At 42.1% G+C, this 19,588-nt stretch overlaps 1 pseudogene; it reads left to right on the top strand.

Moving 5' to 3' along the window:
* Positions 1 to 6,892: 6,892 nt before the first annotated feature.
* On the top strand, positions 6,893 to 7,252 carry LOC123599977 (annotated as a pseudogene).
* The last annotated feature ends 12,336 nt before the right edge of the window (positions 7,253 to 19,588 follow it).

Raw genomic sequence — 19,588 nt, 5'->3', positions numbered from 1 at the left:
ATCCGACTGGCAGAGGGTCTGGGTTTGGCACCGAGCCTTAGACTTGACTCACCCCTGGATCTATCCTGACCTCGTGTTGGTGCGGGGGACAGATGCCTGGTTCTAACCTAGGATCTAAGCGAGCCCCTCCGGGAGTAGCCTCTTTCAAATTTTCAGCCCCAAGGAGGGCCTTGGCCTTCGTGCTGTGCGCGTACCTGCCGCCTCTAGGATTTGGTGAAATTTGAGCTCCAGAACTATCATAGTCTTTTGCTAGCTTTTTTCGCCCTGCGGACCCTTCCAATACACACCAGGTGCTCTCCATCTTTAATAGTCGCTGTTGGAAGGTTAAAAACGCGTTCAGAGAGGAATGCTTTCGCCTTCGTGGCACATTGCCAATGAGCAGCATCTCCTATTATTTTTCTTACACCGCCCAGCTCCTTCTCAGAGCTTAGTTATCTTCCCGTCAGAAACCTGATAAATATCCCATTCTTAAATTGTTTTACATGGTTTCACAACATTTAACTCTTTCATGTGCTTAAATATATTTTAAAATTGCACAAGAAATATATGGTCATTGTAGAAAGATTAGAGAACATAACAAAGGACTTCCAATTAAAGATGACAGGTTGGATACACATGCTCTTTCCTGAAACTCCAGGAAAATGACAGCGGATGGTTTTATTAAAATATTTAAAGCCACAAGGACAAAGGGAACAGGAGACAAGATGACAGCAGCTTTTGGAAGCTGGGAGTGGAGCTCAGACATTTAGCTCGACAGACTTGGAAAGGTGCATCTTAAACCGCAGTGGGTTTGCTAGATTTACAAGCAGCCAGATTCTACCTTGGGAACTCCGAAAAGGCTCAGGCACTTCTAGAAGTAGGTGTGGCTGAAAGCCGAGAGCAGTTAGACCCCCTGGTTTCTTCCCCCTGAGCCCAGACGACCCCCTCCCCCAACCTGGGCAGAGGACTGGAGGTTTATTCTTTGGAGAGGGTCTCTGGCCTGGGAGGAGGGGACTTGAGGGTGGGAAAACAGGAGATTAAGTGAATGTTGAGTCCCCAGCACAACACCACTTTCCCTGCCCCATTCAACTCCTGGCACCTGGCAACCAGGCAGACACCTCTAGGCAGGAGAGTGGAAGATGAAACTGGGAAGAGGGGTGGCGCCTAATGAAGTGGCCCCAGCAGGCCCCCTCCCCCAGGCCCATTGTCCACACCCCCGACCTATGCGCACACAGCTCCCAGTCAGCTTTAGAATTTTTCTTAACTGTGTGGAGTGGTTTTTTTTTTTTTTTTTGGCCTAATTTCAGACTTAGAGAAAAATTGCAAGAATTCCTGTCTACTCTTCACCAAATTCCCGTAATATCAACATATTATTTTTTCACTGAACATGATGCCCCTTTGCCCCTGAATAATTCAGTGTGTTTCTCAAAACTGAGGACATTCTTTTTAACATTGAAATTAACATTGATTCAGGGCTATTATATCTACAGACCTTATTCAGATTTAGCCAACTGTGCCAATAATGTCCTTTAGAGCAGAAAATCCCAGATCATGTGCTGCATTTAGTTGTCATGTCTCTTTAGGCTCCTTTAATCTGAAGCAATTCCTCAGTCTTTCTTTGCCACATTGACATTTTTTCAAGAGTACAGGACAGGTATTTTGCAGAATGTCCTTTAGTTTCAGTTTGTCTGATGTTTCCTCCTGAGGGAACCGTTGACAGCAATATCACACAAATGATGTTGTGTTAGTTCACATGTCAGGAGGCACATGACGCCCATTTATCCCTTTGCCAGTGATGTTAACTTTAATCACCTGCTTAAACGAGGTGTCTGCCAAATATCTTCAGTGTAAAGTTATTGTTTTTTCCTTTGTAATTAATAAATATTCATTATCCACCAGTTTTCAAATCATCGATTATTCTTGCCTGAATCAATTATTATACGGATGTTATCTGGAGATAATTTTCTAATGCCACCATTGCCTTTTATATTTATTAGTTATTTTCCTGGTACAAGGAAGAGCTTTCCCTCTCTTGCTATTTATTTATTTATTTATTTATTTATTTATTTATTTATTTATGAAGTTGTATTAATGTCATCTCATGGATTTTATTTTGATCAATGAGTTATATAGTCTTACTATATATATGTATATTATGAAATATTATGCTCAATATATTATGCTGTATGTGCATATTATGCTCAGTTCATTCTAGATTTACCCACCGGGAGCCCCTTTCTGCTGCCCCTTATGTCCATCGTAAGATGGACTTTCTGGCACTTTCTTGCATAAGGGGATATTTTGGACTCATCTTACTACTTTCTCTGCCCTAGTTTGGGAATCAGCCATTTCATCAAGGAGGCTTGTTCTTTTACTAATGCCTCACGTAGAGACAGCAAAGATCCTCAGAGAGCCAAGGAGAGTATCTACTAGAAAAGACAGAGACAAAACAAAATAAAACAAATGAACAAACAAAAAGATAAAAGCTATGTGGCAGAAAGAGACTAGGTGGGGAGGTAAACACTCTAAAAAAAAAATCCAGCACTCTATCATGAATATTTTCAGAGAATCAAGAGAAGTTATTGAATCCACTAGAGAAGAGAATGCCATAAAAAGAATGATCAGGAAGAAAAAAGTCTTGGATGTTAAATATCGGAGAGCATAAATGAAAAAATCAGTTGAGGAGGTATGAGACAAATCTGAAGAGATACTTTGAAAGGTGAGGCAAAAAGACAGAGATGGAAAACAAGAGTAAATATATACCAAGGTCCAAACTCTGAAAGGTGGGAGTCTTAGAAAAAGGTCCCTGGTAAGAGTGGGTGGGTGTTGGTAGATGTTGGCAACCTCTGCCTTTTTAGAACTAGGGATATAGCTGTTGCTTTGGGTATGTGAAGGCTGTTGAGCAGCAGTATGCTGGCAAATTTTTAACAACCAGCTCTCCAAAAATGTGTGCATATGCCTGCGTCCATAAGTTCATTATACATTTTACTAATATGAATAACAAAATTTATGGTGATGACATATACAATATTCTTTTTTTAGGTTATTCATTTATGTATTTATGTATTTATTATTTTTTTAATATATGAAATTTTTTGTCAGATTGGTTTCCATACAACACCTAGTGCTCATCCCAAAAGGTGCCCTCTTCAATACCCATCACCCACCCTCCCCTCCCTCCCACCCCCCATCAACCCTCAGTTTGTTCTCAGTTTTTAAGAGTCTCTTATGCTTTGGCTCTCTCCCACTCTAACCTCTTTTTTTTTTTTTTTCCTTCCCCTCCCCCATGGGTTTCTGAGTTTCTACAATATTCTTTATCATAAATTCTATCTAGCTAATTGATTCTCATAGAATACTTCCACTGACTTTTGCCAAACTCTTATATCTGTAACTGATAGTTGCGATTCAACCATAATTTGACAAATGGAGTTGCATTCCAATGTGCTTTTTTTCATATAAATTTATTATCATTAGATCTGATACATGTTCTTCTGTAAAACTGTTTCTCAAACCTCATATAAATTATAGTCATTAAATTTAAACCTCTTCAGCTTCACCACTACATATTTTGAAATTTCACCTCTTTTTTTTAAATTTCAAATTTTTATTTAAATTCTATTTAGTTAAACATGTGGTATAATATTAGTTTCAGGAGTAGAATTTAGTGATTAATCACTTGCATACAACACCCACTGCTCATCACAACATGTGCCCTTTTTTTTTAAACGTTTATTTACTTTTGAGACAGAGAGACACAGAGGATGAACGGGGGAGGGTCAGAGAGAGAGAGGGAGACACAGAATCTGAAACAGGCTCCAGGCTCTGAGCTGTCAGCACAGAGCCCAACGCGGGGCTCAAACTCACCAGCCGTGAGATCATGACCTGAGCCGAAGTCGGACGCTTAACCGACTGAGCCACCCAGGTGCCCCAACATGTGCCCTTCTTAATACCATTACCTATTTCACCCATTCCTGCCCACCTCTCCTCCAGTAACCTTCAGTTTGTTCTCTATTGTTAAGAGTCTATTTCATGATTTGCCCCTCTCTTTTCCCCTATGTTCATCTGTTTGTTTCTTAAATTCCACATATGAGTGAAATCATATAGTATTTGTCTTTATCTGACTGACTTGTTTCACTTAGCATAATACACTCTAGCTCCATCCATGTCACTGCAAATGGCAAGATTTCATTCTTTTTGATGGCTGAGTAATATTCCAGTGTGTGTGTGTGTGTGTGTGTGTGTGTGTACCATATCTTCTTTATCCATTCATCAATTGATGTACATTTGAGCTCCTTCCATAATTTGGCTATTGTTGATAGTGCTGCTATAGACATTGGGGGTGCATGTGCCCCTCTGAATCTGTATTTTTGTATCTTTTGGATAAATACTTGGTAGTGCAATTGCTGGGTTGTAGGGTAGTTCTATTTTTAACTTTTGGAGGAAACTCCATACTGTTTTCCAGAGTGGCTACACCAGTTTGTATGGAATTTCACCTCTTTGTCAATGATGTGAATGACTTTTTTTCCTGCATTAGATAATAGTTTTCAAATGCTGGAAAAATATTCCCTCAATTATCTGTATGATTTATAATATGGTAGCAGCTATAGATCTGACATGTTTATAATCTGCATTATTAACATTTTCCCCACATGTTCTTATGTCTAGACCAGAGATCAGCCAACTCCTTCTGGAAAGGGCCAGATAGTAAATGTTTTAGGCTTTGTGAGACTCATATGGTCTCTGTTGCATATTCTCCTTTGTTATATCTTTTTCAGCATTTTTAAAATGTAAAAATCATTCTTAAGTCACCATACAAAAATAGCATATTGGCTGTGGTTTGCTGATTCCTGGTCTAGACAATTAACAAAACAATAATTCAAGCCTGATGCTGTAATGTTTGCTAATTTCTGTGGTGTAAATACTCTCAGCATGGCTAATTTCAAGCTATCCCTGAATATGCTGAGGACTTGGGGAGTGATGTGAATTTGCATGCCATTATGTAGCATTTGTGCCATGCAGACACTGTAGATTTAAATCACCTCAAGAGTATAGCCAGTAGCAGAATGTAATAAAATAATTAGGAAGTAATACATTTTGAGTATGTATCATCTTTGTTTTTCTTTACAGCTTATTTAATTGTGAATGGATATAATTTAATTTCTAGTAATGGTGGTGTTTAGCAACTGGGGAGCAGGCGAGGGGGTGGCAGAAGTCTGGTAGGGTGTTAGGGTGGGTTTAGTCTCTAATCAAGGTCAGAATTCAGTCTGTGACCTTCATCATAGCTCAGTCTTTGAGGGGCTCTGTCTGGGGTTAATTTTGGGGCTCAGTATATGCCTGAGAAAAGTTGAGTATCTCTCCTGGTGAAGCAGACTGACCCCGCAAAACTGCAGTTTCTTTCTTTTTTTTTTTTTAATTTTTTTTTAACGTTTATTTATTTTTGAGACAGAGAGAGACAGAGCATGAACGGGGGAGGGTCTAAGAGAGAGGGAGACACAGAATCGGAAACAGGCTCCAGGCTCTGAGCTGTCAGCACAGAGCCCGACGCGGGGCTCGAACTCACGGATCATGACCTGAGCTGAAGTCGGAGGCTTAACCGACTGAGCCACCCAGGTGCCCCCAAAACTGCAATTTCAAACCCAGACATCTACATTTACAAGTCAGGGAACCATGTCACAGATCCCAAGGCTAAGAAGAGGCTCAGAGTTAATGTGGCTCCCCACCCCCACGCGCCACTTCTGGATGAAACTTCTCCTCCTGTTATCTCTGCATCTCCCACTAGAGGGCAGCAGAGACCTGACTAAAAAGGAAAATGTTTCCCGGAACCTTCACCCAGGACTCCCCACCATCTGAGGGCGGGGAGGTTTCCCTCTTTACTTGCACCACCACCTAGGTTCCTGGCTCAGCTTCTAGGATCATGGAGCCAGACTCTGGAAACCCGGCTGACCCTGACCCTTAACTCTTTGCTCTCCTCAGCTCTGTCCCTGTCTCTGTGGCTAAATCATACACTCTGGGAGGTTGAAGTGGGATTGATTACGTTTGTACTCCCAGTGCCTGGCATAGAGCCCAGCACTGAGTGAGTGCTTAGGAAATGTTTATTGAATCAGTACTTAGAGGGTGGGGCAATGCAGTATATGGAAAAGAACCTGGTTTTGGACATGATTTAAAGTCTAGCTCTAGCTGTGTGACCTTAAGCAAATCAAGTAACCTGTCTGAGCCTTTGATTCACTATTTGTAAGAGGGAACACTGGTATCTAACTTGAAGTTCTGTTGTGAGGATTGAATGAAATGACAAGGGGGTAGAGCCAGTATACACTAGATGCTTAATAAGTGGAGAAATTATTATGATGTAGTTTTGAGGAATGGTAAGTAATCAGATGTGGATAAAAGAATAGATGGGAGATGGAAGATGTGATTGCCAGAGGAGGCTGAAGGTCATGAAAAAGCCTGAATGTCATGTTGAGGACATAGGGTTTTCTGTCTACAACGGAGAGCGCCTGAGGTGTTCTTCAATCTACTTGGTGAGATGAAACCAAGACACAGCAAACCTCTTGTCTCAGCTCCTTGGCACTCTTACTTATTGCAAACACACACACACACACACACACGCATGTGCACACACACACACACACAGCCATACACACGTACTTCATTTGGAAATTACTTCAAATTATGGAAGAGTTGCAAATATAGTAGGAAGGCTACTATATATACTTCTTATCCAGAAGTACCTATTGTAAATTGTCAATTTGCTTTATCATTTCCCCCCTCCCTCTCTCTCTTTGTATATTGTTATTTCCGTTCCATACGAGAGTAAGTTGCATACACCGTGACCCTTTGCCTCTAAATACTTGAGTGTAGACTCTGCGTGTTCTTTCTCCGCTGCTGTGGCCACTCCGGTTCCTTCTTGCCAGACATGCCAGTTGTCGAGCTGGACACGAACTTGCCCAAAACAGCGGCATGCCCACAGGACTGGTAGAGCGACTCGGCACAGCCAGTGCAGCCATCCTGGGCCAACCTGAAGACTATGTGAGCATGATGGTGTGACCAGGTCTGGCCTTGGTGGTGAACAGCTCCACTGAGCCCTGCGTGCAACTGCTCATCTCTTCCATCCCGTGTGGAGGACACTGCAGAGGAGAACTGCAGTCACAAAGCCCAATTCTTCAAGTCCCTCACCAAGGAGCTGGACCTGGGCCAGGATTCGATAATTATCTGCTTTCCCCCCCTGGAACCCTGGCAGATTGACAAGAAAGGGACAGTCATGACTTTTCTATGATTGGCACGGAGGGCATCTGTGAGCTGCCTGCCCCTTGCAGAGAGTCCTCCTGGTAGAGGAAGGGCCTGGTGGATACCAGCTTCTGAAACCCTTCATGCAGATGTGCCAGTGACATTACAGTCCTCCTCTTCTCACCCGCATGTCAAATACATGAAGAAAGCTTTGTTTTTCATAAACAAATAAATACTTCAGTGTATACTTTTGAAGGGTAAGAATATTTTCTTACATAAGCACAGGACAGTTAACAACTTTAGTAATTTTGTCATTGGTAAGATGCTTGTATCAATTATGACTATGTCAGCAGGAATAATGGCCCCCCAAAGATGTCCACATCCTAAATAAATTTGGGTTGTTTTAAGCCATAAATTTGTGATTATTTGTTACAGCAGCAATAGAAAATTAACACTAATAGTTTCATCTGTTCTGACTGCATTCCCATTTTGTCAATTGACCCAGTAATATTCTTTTTTTTTAATTTATTTTTTTAAATTTACATCCAAGTTAGTTAGCATATAGTGAAACAATGATTTCAGGAGTAGATTCCTTACCCCCTTACCCATTTAGCCCATCCTCCCTCCCACAATCCCTCCAGCAACCTTCTGTTCTCTTTATTTAAGATTCTCTTATGTTTTTGTCTCCCTTCATGTTTTTATATTATTTTTGCTTCCCTTCCCTTATGTTCATCTGTTTTGTATCTTAAAGTCCTCATATAAGTGAAGTCGTATGATATTTATCTTTCTCTGACTAATTTTGCTTAGCATAATACCCTCTAGTTCCATCCACGTAGTTGCAAATGGCAAGATTTCATTCTTTTGGATTGCCGAGTAACACTCCATTGTATATATATACCACATCTTTATCCACACATTCATTGATGGACAATTGGGCTCTTTCCATACGTTGGCTATTGTTGATAGTGCTGCTATAAACATTGGGTGCATGTGTCCTTCGAAACAGCACACCTGTATCCCTTGGATAAATACCTAGTAGTGCAATTACTGGGTTGTAGGGTAGTTCTATTTTAATTTTTTGAGGAAATTTCATACTGTTTTCCAGAGTGGCTGCACCAGTTTACATTCCCACCAGCAGTGCAAAAGAAATCCTCTTTCTCCACATCCTTGCCAACATCTGTTGTTGCCTGAGTTGTTCATGTTAGCCATTCTGACAGGTGTGAGGTGATATCTCATTGTGGTTCTGATTTGTATTTCCCTGATGATGAGTGATGTTAAGCATTTTTTCATGTGTCGGTTGGCCATCTGGATGTCTTCTTTGGAGAAGTGTCTATTTATGCCTTTTGCCCATTTCTTCACTGGATTATTTGTTTTTTGAGTGTTGAGTTTGATAAGTTCTTTATAGATTTTGGATACTAACCCTTTATCTGATATGCCATTTGCAAATATCTTCTCCCATTCTGTCGGTTGCCTTTTAGTTTTGCTGATTGTTTCCTTCTCTGTGCAGAAGCTTTTTATGTTGAGGAGGTCCCAGTAGTTCATTTTTGCTTTTGTTTCCCTTGCCTCTGGAGACGTGTTGAGTAAGAAGTTGCTGTGGCCGAGGTCAAAGAGATTTTTGCCTGCTTTCTCCTCGAGGATTTTGATGGCTTCCTGTCTTACATTTAGGTCTTTCATCCATTTTGAGTTTATTTCTGTATATGGTGTAAGATAGGTCCAGATTCATTCTTCTGCATGTGGCGGTCCAGTTTTCCCAGCACCACTTGCTGAAGAGACTGTCTTTATTTCACTGGATATTCTTTCCTGCTTTGTCAAAGATTAGTTGGCCATACATTTGTGGGTCCATTTCTGGGTTCTCTATCTGTTCCATTGATCTGAGTGTCTGTTCTTGTGCCAGTACCATACTGTCTTGATGATTAGCTTTGTAGTATAGCTTGAAGTCTGGGATTGTGATGCCTCCTGCTTTGGTTTTCTTTTTTGAGATTGCTTTGGCTATTTGGGATCTTTTTTGTTTCCATACAAATTTTAGGATTATTTGTTCTAGCTCTGTGAAGAACATTGGTGTGACTTTGACAGGAATTGCATTGAATATATAGATTGCTTTGGGTAGTATCGACATTTTAACAATATTTGTTCTTCCTATCCAGGAACATAGAATATTCTTCCATTTTTTTTGTGTCTTCTTCAATTTCATTCATAAGCTTTCTATAGTTTTCAGTGTATAGATTTTTCACCTCTTTGGTTAGATTTATTCCTAGGTATTTTATGGGTTTTGGTGCAATTATAAATGGAATTGATTCCTTGATTTCTCTTTCTGTTGCTTCATTGTTGGTGTATAGGAATGCAACCAATTTCTGTGCATTGATTTTATATCCTGCAACTTTGCTGAATTCATGGATCAGTTCTAGCAGTTTTTTTGTGCAATCTTTGGGTCTTCCATATAGAGGATCATATCTGGGAAGAGTGAAAGGTTGACCTCCTCCTGGCCGAATGGGATGCCTTTTATTTCTTTGTGTTGTCTGATTGCAGAGGTTAAGCCCTCCAATATTATGTTGAATAACAGTGGTGAGAGTGGACATCCTTGTTTTCTTCCTGACCTTATGGGGAACGCTCTCAGTTTTTCCCCATTGAGGATGATATCAGTGTTGGCTCATTCATATATGGCTTATATGATCTCGAGGTATGCTCCTTCTATCCCTACTTTCTTGAGGTTTTTTTTTTTTTTTTTTTTTATCAAGAAAGGATGCTGTACTTTGTCAAATGCTTTCTCTGCATCTATTGAGAGGATCATGTGGTTCTTGTCCTTTCTTTTATTGACATGATGAATCATGTTAATTGTTTTGTGGATATTGAACCAGCCCTACATCCCAGGTATAAATCCCACTTGGACGTGGTGAATAATTTTTTTAATGTATTGTTGGATTCAGTTGGCTAATATCTTGTTGAGGATTTTTGCATCCATGTTCACCAGGGATATTGGTCTATAGTTCCCCTTTTAGTGGGGTCTCTGTCTGGTTTTGGAATCAAGGTAATGCTGGCTTCACAGAAAGAGTTTGGAAGCTTTCCTTCCATTTCTATTTTTTGGAACTGTTTCAAGAGAATAGGTGTTAACTTTTCCTTAAATGTTTGGTAGAATTCCCCCTGGAAAGCCATCTGGCCCTGGACTCTTGTTTTTGGCAGATTTTTGATTACTAATTCGATTTCCTTACTGGTTATGGGTCTGTTCAAATTTTCTATTTCTTTCTGTTTCAGTTTTGGTAGTGTATATGTTTCTAAGAGTTTTTCCATTTCTTTCAGATTACCCATTTATTGGCATATAATTGCTCAGAGTATTCTCTTATTATTGTTTTTATTTCTGTTGTGTTGGCTGTGATCTCTCCTCTTTGATTCTTGATTTTATTTATTTGGGTCCTTTCCTTTTTCTTTTTGATCAAACTGGCTAGGGGTTTATCAATTTTGTTAATTCTTTCAAAGAACCAGCTTCTGGTTTCATTGATCTGTTCTACTGTGTTTTTGGTTTCGATAGCATTGATTTCTGCTCTAATCTTTATTATTTCCTGTCTTCTGCTAGTTTTGGGTTTTATTTGCTGTTCTTTTTCCAGCTCCTTAAGGCATAAGGTTAGGTTGTGTATCTGAGATCTTTCTTCCTTCTTTAGGAAGGCCTGGATTGCTATATACTTTCCTCTTATGACCGCCTTTGCTGCATCCCAGAGGTTTTGGGTTGTGGTGTTATCATTTTCATTGGCTTCCATATACTTTTTAATTTCCTCTTTAACTGCTTGGTTAGCCCATTCATTCTTTAGTAGGATGTTCTTCAGGCTCCAAGTATTTTTTCTTGTGGTTGATTTCGAGTTTTATAGCATTGTGGTCTGAAAATATGCACGGTATGATCTCGATCTTTTTGTACTTACTTAGGGCTGATTTGTGTCCCAGTATATGGTCTATTCTGGAGAACGTTCCATGTGCACTGGAGAAGAATGTATATTCTGCTGCTTTAGGCTGAAATGTTCTGAATATATCTGTTAAGTCCATCTGGTCCAGTGTGTCTTTCAAAGCCATTGCTTCCTTGTTGATTTTTTGATTAGATGATCTGTCCATTGCTGTGAGTGGGGTGTTGAAGTCTCCTATCATTATGGTATTACTATCGATGAGTTTCTTTATGTTCGTGATTAATTGATTTATATATTTGGGTGCTCACACATTTGGCGCATAAATGTTTACAATTGTTAGGTCTTCTTGGTGGATAGACCCCTTAATTATGTTATAATGCCCTTCTGCATCTCTTGATACAGTCTTTATTTTAAAGTCTAAATTGTCTGATATAAGTATGGCTACTCTGGCTTTCTTTTGTTGACCATTAGCATGATAGATGGTTCTCCATCCCCTTACTTTCAATCTGAAGGTGTCTTTAGGTCTAAAGTGGGTCTCTTGTAAACAGCATATAGATGGATCTTGTTTTCTTATCCATTCTGTTACCCTATGTCTTTTGATTGGAGTGTTTAGTCCATTGATGTTTAGATTGAGTACTGAAAGATATGAATTGATTGCCATTATGATGCTGTCGAGTTGGAGTTTCTGGTGGTGTTCTCTGGTCCTTTCTAATCTTTTGTTGCTTTTGGTATTTATTTACATATATATATATATTTTTTCTTTTTTTTTTTCATCTTTTCTCCCCTGAGAAAGTCCCCTTAAAATTTCTTGCAGGGCTGGTTTAGTGGTCACAAACTCCTTTAATTTTTGTTTGTCTGGGAAACTTCTTATCTCTCCTTCTATTTTGAACGACAGCCTTGCTGGATAAAGAATTCTTGGCTACATACTTTTCTGATTCAGCACACTGAATATATCCCACCACTCCTTTCTGGCCTGCCAAGTTTCTGTGGATAGGTCTTCTGCAAACCTGATCTGTCTTCCCTTGTAGGTTAAGGACTTTTTTTCCCTTGCTGCTTTCATGATTCTCTTCTTGCCTGAGTATTTTGTGAATTTGACTATGATATGCCTTGTTGGTGGTCAGTTTTTGTTGAATCTAATGGGGGTCCTCTGTGCTTCCTGGATTTTGATGTCTCTGTTTTTCCCCAGGTTAAGAAAGTTTTCCACTATGATTTGCTCACATAACCCTTCTACCCCTATTTCTCTCTCTTCCTCTTCTGGGACCCCTATGATTATGATGTTGTTCCTTTTTATTTTTTTTTATTTTTATTTTTTTTTGGATTTTTTTTTAATTGAGCTTCTTTTTTTTTTTTATAATATATGAAATTTATTGTCAAATTGATTTCCATAAAACACCCAGTGCTCATCCCAAAAGGTGCCCTCCTCAATACCCATCACCCACCCTCTCCTCCCTCCCACCCCCCATCAACCCTCAGTTTGTTCTCAGTTTTTAACAGTCTCTTATGCTTTGGCTCTCTCCCACTCTAACCTCTTCTTTTTTTTTTTTTCTTTTTTCCTCCCCCTCCCCCATGGGTTCCTGTTACGTTTCTCAGGATCCACATAAGAGTGAAACCATATGGTATCTGTCTTTCTCTGTATGGCTTATTTCACTTAGCATCACACTCTCCAGTTCCATCCATGTTGCTACAAAAGGCCATATTTCATTTTTTCTCATTGCCACGTAGTATTCCATTGTGTATATAAACCACAATTTCTTTATCCATTCATCAGTTGATGGACATTTAGGCTCTTTCCATAATTTGGCTATTGTTGAGAGTGCTGCTATGAACATTGGGGTACAAGTGCCCCTATGCATCAGTACTCCTGTATCCCTTGGATAAATTCCTAGCAGTGCTATTGCTGGGTCATAGGGTAGGTCTATTTTTAATTTTCTGAGGAACCTCCACACTGCTTTCCAGAGCGGCTGCACCAATTTGCATTCCCACCAACAGTGCAAGAGGGTTCCCGTTTCTCCACATCCTCCCCAGCATCTATAGTCTCCTGATTTGTTCATTTTGGCCACTCTGACTGGCGTGAGGTGATACCTGAGCGTGGTTTTGATTTGTATTTCCCTGATAAGGAGCGACGCTGAACATCTTTTCATGTGCCTGTTGGCCATCCGGATGTCTTCTTTAGAGAAGTGTCTATTCATGTTTTCTGCCCATTTCTTCACTGGGTTATTTGTTTTTCGGGTGTGGAGTTTGGTGAGCTCTTTATAGATTCTGGATACTAGCCCTTTGTCCGATATGTCATTTGCAAATATCTTTTCCCATTCCGTTGGTTGCCTTTTAGTTTTGTTGGTTGTTTCCTTTGCTGTGCAGAAGCTTTTTATCTTCATAGGGTCCCAGTAATTCACTTTTGCTTTTAATTCCCTTGCCTTTGGGGATGTGTCGAGTAAGAGATTGCTGTGGCTGAGGTCAGAGAGGTCTTTTCCTGCTTTCTCCTCTAAGGTTTTGATGGTTTCCTGTCTCACATTCAGGTCCTTTATCCATTTTGAGTTTATTTTTGTGAATGGTGTGAGAAAGTGGTCTAGTTTCAACCTTCTGCATGTTGCTGTCCAGTTCTCCCAGCACCATTTGTTAAAGAGGCTGTCTTTTTTCCATTGGATGTTCTTTCCTGCTTTGTCAAAGATGAGTTGACCATACGTTTGTGGGTCTAGTTCTGGGGTTTCTATTCTATTCCATTGGTCTATGTGTCTGTTTTTGTGCCAGATGTTGTTCCTTTTTAATGAGTCACTGATTTCTCTAATTCTTAAATTGTGCTCTTTTGCCTTAATCTCCCGCTTTTTTTCTGCTTCATTATTCTCTACAAGTTTGTCCTCTATATCGCTGATTCTCTGTTCTGCTTCGTCCATCCTTGCCGCTGCTACATCCATCCATGATTGCAGCTCAGTTATAGCATTTTTTTTAAATTTTTTTTTCAACGTTTTTATTTATTTTTGGGACAGAGTGAGACAGAGCATGAACGGGGGAGGGGCAGAGAGAGAGGGAGACACAGAATCGGAAACAGGCTCCAGGCTCTGAGCCATCAGCCCAGAGCCCGACGCGGGGCTCGAACTCACGGACCGCGAGATCGTGACCTGGCTGAAGTCGGACGCTTAACCGACTGCGCCACCCAGGCGCCCCAGTTATAGCATTTTTAATTACATTCTGGCTATTTTTTACTTCTTTTTTCTCTGCAGAAAGGGATTCTAATGTATTTTTGACTCTAGCTAGTATTCTTATTATTGTGATTCTAAATACTGGTTCAGACATCTTGCTTGTATCTGTGTTGATTAAGTCCCTGGCTATTGTTTCTTCCTGCTCTTTCTTTTGGGGTGAATTCCTTTATTTAGTCATTTCGAAGGAAGAAAAGGAATTAATAAGGTAAAAAAATTAAAATTAAAAAATTAAAAACAACACACACACACACACACAAATCAAATAAATGATGTTAGATCCTAGGTGTGTTTTGATCTGGTTGTTGAAAGGAGCTTGATAGATTAAAGAAACAAGGGGGGAAAAAGGAAAATGTTTGAAAATTTGAAAAAATGAATACACTGAAGTGGAATAAAATGAAATGATGGAAGTAAAATGGAATTTTAAAAATTTACAAAAAAATAAAGAATATAGTATAAAAATGAAAGAAAAATATTTTTAATAAAAATTGAAAATAACAATAATTTTTTTCTTTCTGTATTCAAGAAAAAGAAACAAAATAGAAGAAAATAAATTGAATAGATGGACCAGTGAACAGACTGAAATATGATTGAAATTACATTGTTTTCTCCTAGAAGTCAATGTATGAAGCTCTTTATAGTCAGTAAACTAAGCAGGCAGAGACTTGTGTTCCTAAAGAGCAAGGTTGGCCCAGTTGGGCGGGGCTTAGTGTAATGGCTCCGTTCCCCACTAGATGGCGCTGCTTAGCCTACTGGGGTAGATTGCTGTGGAGCTTGCAGGTGTGTATGCGTATGCGCATGCGTGGGGTGGGGCAGAGGGTGAAAATGGCGTCACCGATCTACCCAGACTCTAGTATTCGGGCGCTGTTCTGATCAGCAATTGCATGCCTATCCTTTGTCTCCAGCTTCCGTCCACTCCCTGCTTTTACGCTGTCTGTGACCAAGCTGTCAGGTTGCCAGGTTGTACCTCCCTTCTGAGTTTTATCGCGGATTGGCTGTGTTTACTGACCCCTCGCTTCTGAGGGACTGCGGCTTTGACTCGTTCTGCCGCTCTTTGGGAGGGTCTCACGGAACAATGGCCAGGTGCCGGCTGCACCCAGGAACGTTTGTGGGACCTTGCTGCTGCCGATGCCCGAGACTGTGGCTGCGTGCTAGCCCGCTCCAGAAAAAGTTCACGCAATCATGTAGCCACAGCGTTTTAGGGATCATGGAAAATCACAACATACCTCTGGCACAAGGCTTAGCCCTTAACAACCTTGTTCCAGCACCGGTGAATGTGATTGTTCTCTGAAGTCTGCTGGGACCGGGTGGCCGCACAGCCTGAACCCAGTGTCCTTCCAGCAGGGGAACCACCTCTCTCCATGTAGCCCAAAGACTCCCTGGACTTCACTCTGCTCCTGGGGATTCACCCTTCCCACCAGAGCACCACCAGGTATTGAGCTGTGGAGTTGCAGACTCTGCACTCCCCTTGTTTACAGTCTTAATGGAATTTAAACCCTCTCCTTTCTCCCTTTTTAGTTCAGTTCCTGTGGCTGTTTCCACTTTTCCACTTTCTCTCCAGCTGCTTTTGGGGGGTGCTTTTCCCATACTCCCCTCCCCAACACCCTGTCTCCGTCCTCTCTCCTCAAGCAAAAACAGCTCCCTGCTCTCTGTGGCTTCTTTCTCCCCCAGCTCATCTCTCTGTACCCCATACCTGCTGAGTTCTGTGGTTCAGGTTGTGCAGATTGTTGTGTTAATCCTCAAATCAGTTTTCTAGGTGTGTAGAATGGTTAGTGTTGGTCTGGCTGTATTTCATGGATGCAAGATGCAAAAAAACCTACCATGCTGTTCTGCCATTTTGGCTTTTCCCCCCGACCAGTAATATTCTTTATGGCATTTTGTCTCTCCAGTAGATGATCACGCATTCTATTTAATTGTCATATCTCTTTAGTCTTCTTTTTTTAATGTTTATTTATATATTTTGAGATAGAGAGGGGTGAGGAAGGGGCAGAGAGAGATGGAGACTGAGAATCCCAAGCAGGCTACTCACTGTCAGTACAGATCCTGATGCAGGGCTTCATCCCATGAACCATGAAATCTTGACCTGAGCTGAAATCAAGAGTTGAGTGCTCAACCTACCACCCAAATGCCCCCTCTCTTTGGTCTTCTATAACTTGGAATAGTTTCTCAGCGTTTATCTTTTATGAAAATGGCATTTTTGAAGACACAGTCTGCCCCTGCCCCCTGCTCCCTGCTCCTTCTTTAGTAGAATGCTTCTCATTTTGGGTTTGTCTGATGTTCCTTTGTAATTAGATTCAGCTGCTGCACCAGTGGCTATAACACTGCATAAATGATGTTGTGTCCTTCTCAGGGACACATCAGGAAGCACTTGATGTCTGTCTACCTGTCACTGGTGATGTTCATTTTGATCCCCCAGTCGAGGTGTTTTTGATACTGGGTGCCACCAAGAAGGGTTCCGTGTGGTGAGAACTGGTGTAGTTTGCATCAAGGTTGTCATTGCTCTGTTGGGAACTGGGCACCAGGAGATAAGTGATACCTCATATGTGGTATGCAGCCCACATAGCCTCCCAGGAAGCTCCCAGGCTAGTGGGAAGCCAAACAAGGTGACTCACTCATGCATGCATGCATTTCACAAGTATTGATTGAGCACCTATGTGGGCGGGGCTAGGATACAAGGGTGAGCAAGAGAGAGCTGGTGTTTACCTTCATGTGGCTCACAGTCTAGTGGAGAGGATGGACACTGCAAAAATAAATAAACAAGCAAATAAATAGAAAAGAAAAGATTGCTGTGTCCTCAGTGTCTAGACCCTTGCCTGTCACACAGAGCTGCTCACAGGAGAAGAAAGTGTGGCTCAGGGAGGGAAGACAGCTCCCTCTGGCCCACCCAGCTGGCTTTGGGGGTTGTAAGTCCTGCCTCTCCCCAGCAGAGTGGGCCAGCAAGTTGGAGTTTCCAATCCGTGGGCAGCTAGGGGTTGGTTCATCTCGGAAGGAGCTGTTTCCTCTGTCTTCATGCTGCACTGCCTCCTCTCCCTATCCTGCTCTGGGGCTTGGGGGCCCCTGATTGGGCCTGTTGTTATTTAGTCAGCAATAATATTGGATTTACTTTCATCTCTGAATTGCATCAAATGTCGCCAGTGACATTTCGTTGACACACAAGGAGGAGGCTGGCATTTTTAGATTGTCAGCGTGTTATAGATGTAGAAGCGGATTGTGTTGGGGTGTCTAGTTTATTGTTAATTAGATGGAACAGGCAAAGCCTCCTCAGTGAGCATGGGGATAAGCCCTCCCCCAACACCTGCTTCAGACTGACTTCAAACCCCCTCCCAGAAATTAATGAGGCCACCAATTTTCCCATTGTGATGGGGAATTCATTTCAGAAGTTTGGGGGGCAAACAACAAAGTGAGTTGTTCTCTATCTGTGGGTCTCTTGAATATTTCAATTATGTCCCGAAAGCATTCCATCTTCTTCCTTTATAAGTGAGAGAGAAAATGAAGGCAGTTTGTTGTGGACAGTGGTTCACACTAGTTCAGTACTTCCACATCAACAGATACTTATTGAATGCGCACTAGCTGCCTGGCCCCAGGTGTATTCCTTTACCTCTCTGCCTTGGTTTTCTCATCTGTTAATTGGGGATAATAATAGTCTTAACTCAAGGGTGTTGTGAGAGGCAAATGAATTTAAATATCCAGAGTGCTTAGAACAGCACCTGGCACATCACAGGCACCGTGTCCCTTTCTTCCACCACTGCTAGCGCTACGATTATCACAGCCAGTGTTGTGGGTGCTGAGGAAGTACTTTGTCCCTCTGGTAACTTATAATCTGATAGGGGAAATGGACATATCTACAACCAACTCCTCAGATCTAGGAGCTTCCATGATTATTTCAAAGCTTCCATGATTGTGGATCTTGCAAGTTCTATGACTTCATACTTATAAGATTCTCTGAATTCATGGTCCTAACACCCAACGGGGCTATGATTGTAAGGTTCTGCGACACTAAGTGCAGAGAGGTGATCTGAGGTGACAAACACTGGCTTGTTGTTCACCAGGCCTGTTTTCCTCTCCTCCTGGGCACACAGACTGTTTTTGCAGCCTGCCTGTTGTTAGGTGTGGCCACGGGGCCAAGTTCCGGCTGAAGGAGGTGGGTGGAAGTGACGTGGGCCCTGCCAGGTCTGGCTGTGAAACCTCCCACGGAATACCCCACGTCTTCTTTCTCCCAGTCCTGACCCAATGGACACAATGCCACAGCCTACCATCAACCATGGGCAGAGCCACCATGTGGAAGGAGCCCAAGTCCCTGAATGAGCATGTGAAAGATGGTCCAGTCAGGAGTATGAGCAGGAACACATCTCCTATCATGTAAGCCACTGAGCTAATCGGCTTTTATCTAACTTGGCAGCTGGCAGTTTGGGGCAGATGAGGAGGCAGGTGAGAACCTTCCTGATGGAACCTTCTTCCCATCCTTTCCTTCTTATCTGCTGTCTGCATCAGTTCTTTTTCACCGCCTTCTCCAGCCCTACCCCTGGGTCACAGTGTCCGCAGCATGCAGGTCCAAGACTGCCCATCAGCAGCCCTAATTCAGATGTTAGCAGGAAGGGCACAAGACTGTCTGCTGTGGTGATCACACCCCTGTTGTCCCAGCCCCTCCTTGCCCTGCGGCAAGCATGGGAACCCCGGCTGGGGCTGGTGTCATTGCTCTGAATGGGGCCGAGGAACCCATCCTATGGGCAGGCCCAGGCCTCTCCGGCCAGCCCCACATCCTTTCTCTGTTGCAATGAGCAGGGCCCAGCTCTTTCCCTGGGCGGGCAGGAAGTGGGTCTTTGCTTATGCTCTCACCTCTGTCCTCACTTGTCCACACCTATGCCACCCTCTCCCTTTCCTCTCAGTGTGCTGCCAGGTGGGGCAGGCTGCCTCTCCCTGTCCAATAACATGGCCCCCAGCTCAGCCAGAATGTGGCCTGTTGACCCCGGCCACCCTCAGGAGAGGGCAGATTTTGCTTAAGTAGAATTAGGAGCATAGTCTGTTCCTTGTCAAAGGCACTTTCTGTAATTTATACTTACATTTCACTGTGAGAGATTGTACGTTCAGCTTGTGCTAGCTTAAATACATGGGCACATAGTTAAGAGCCTTTGCTTGTGGGGTGCCTGGGTGGCTCAGTTGGTTGGGTGGCTGACTTCGGCTCAGGTCATGATCTCACGGTCTGTGAGTCTGTGAGTTCAAGCCTTGCATCAGGCTCTGTGCTGACAGCTCGGAGCCTAGAGCCTGTTTTGAGTTCTGTGTCTCCCCCTTTCTCTGCAAAAATAA

Source organism: Leopardus geoffroyi, chromosome C1, assembly GCF_018350155.1.
Source record: "Leopardus geoffroyi isolate Oge1 chromosome C1, O.geoffroyi_Oge1_pat1.0, whole genome shotgun sequence".
NCBI classification, from domain to species: domain Eukaryota; kingdom Metazoa; phylum Chordata; class Mammalia; order Carnivora; family Felidae; genus Leopardus; species Leopardus geoffroyi.
Note: the sequence above shows the minus strand (reverse complement) of the source record. Positions and strands in the feature narration are given on the sequence as shown.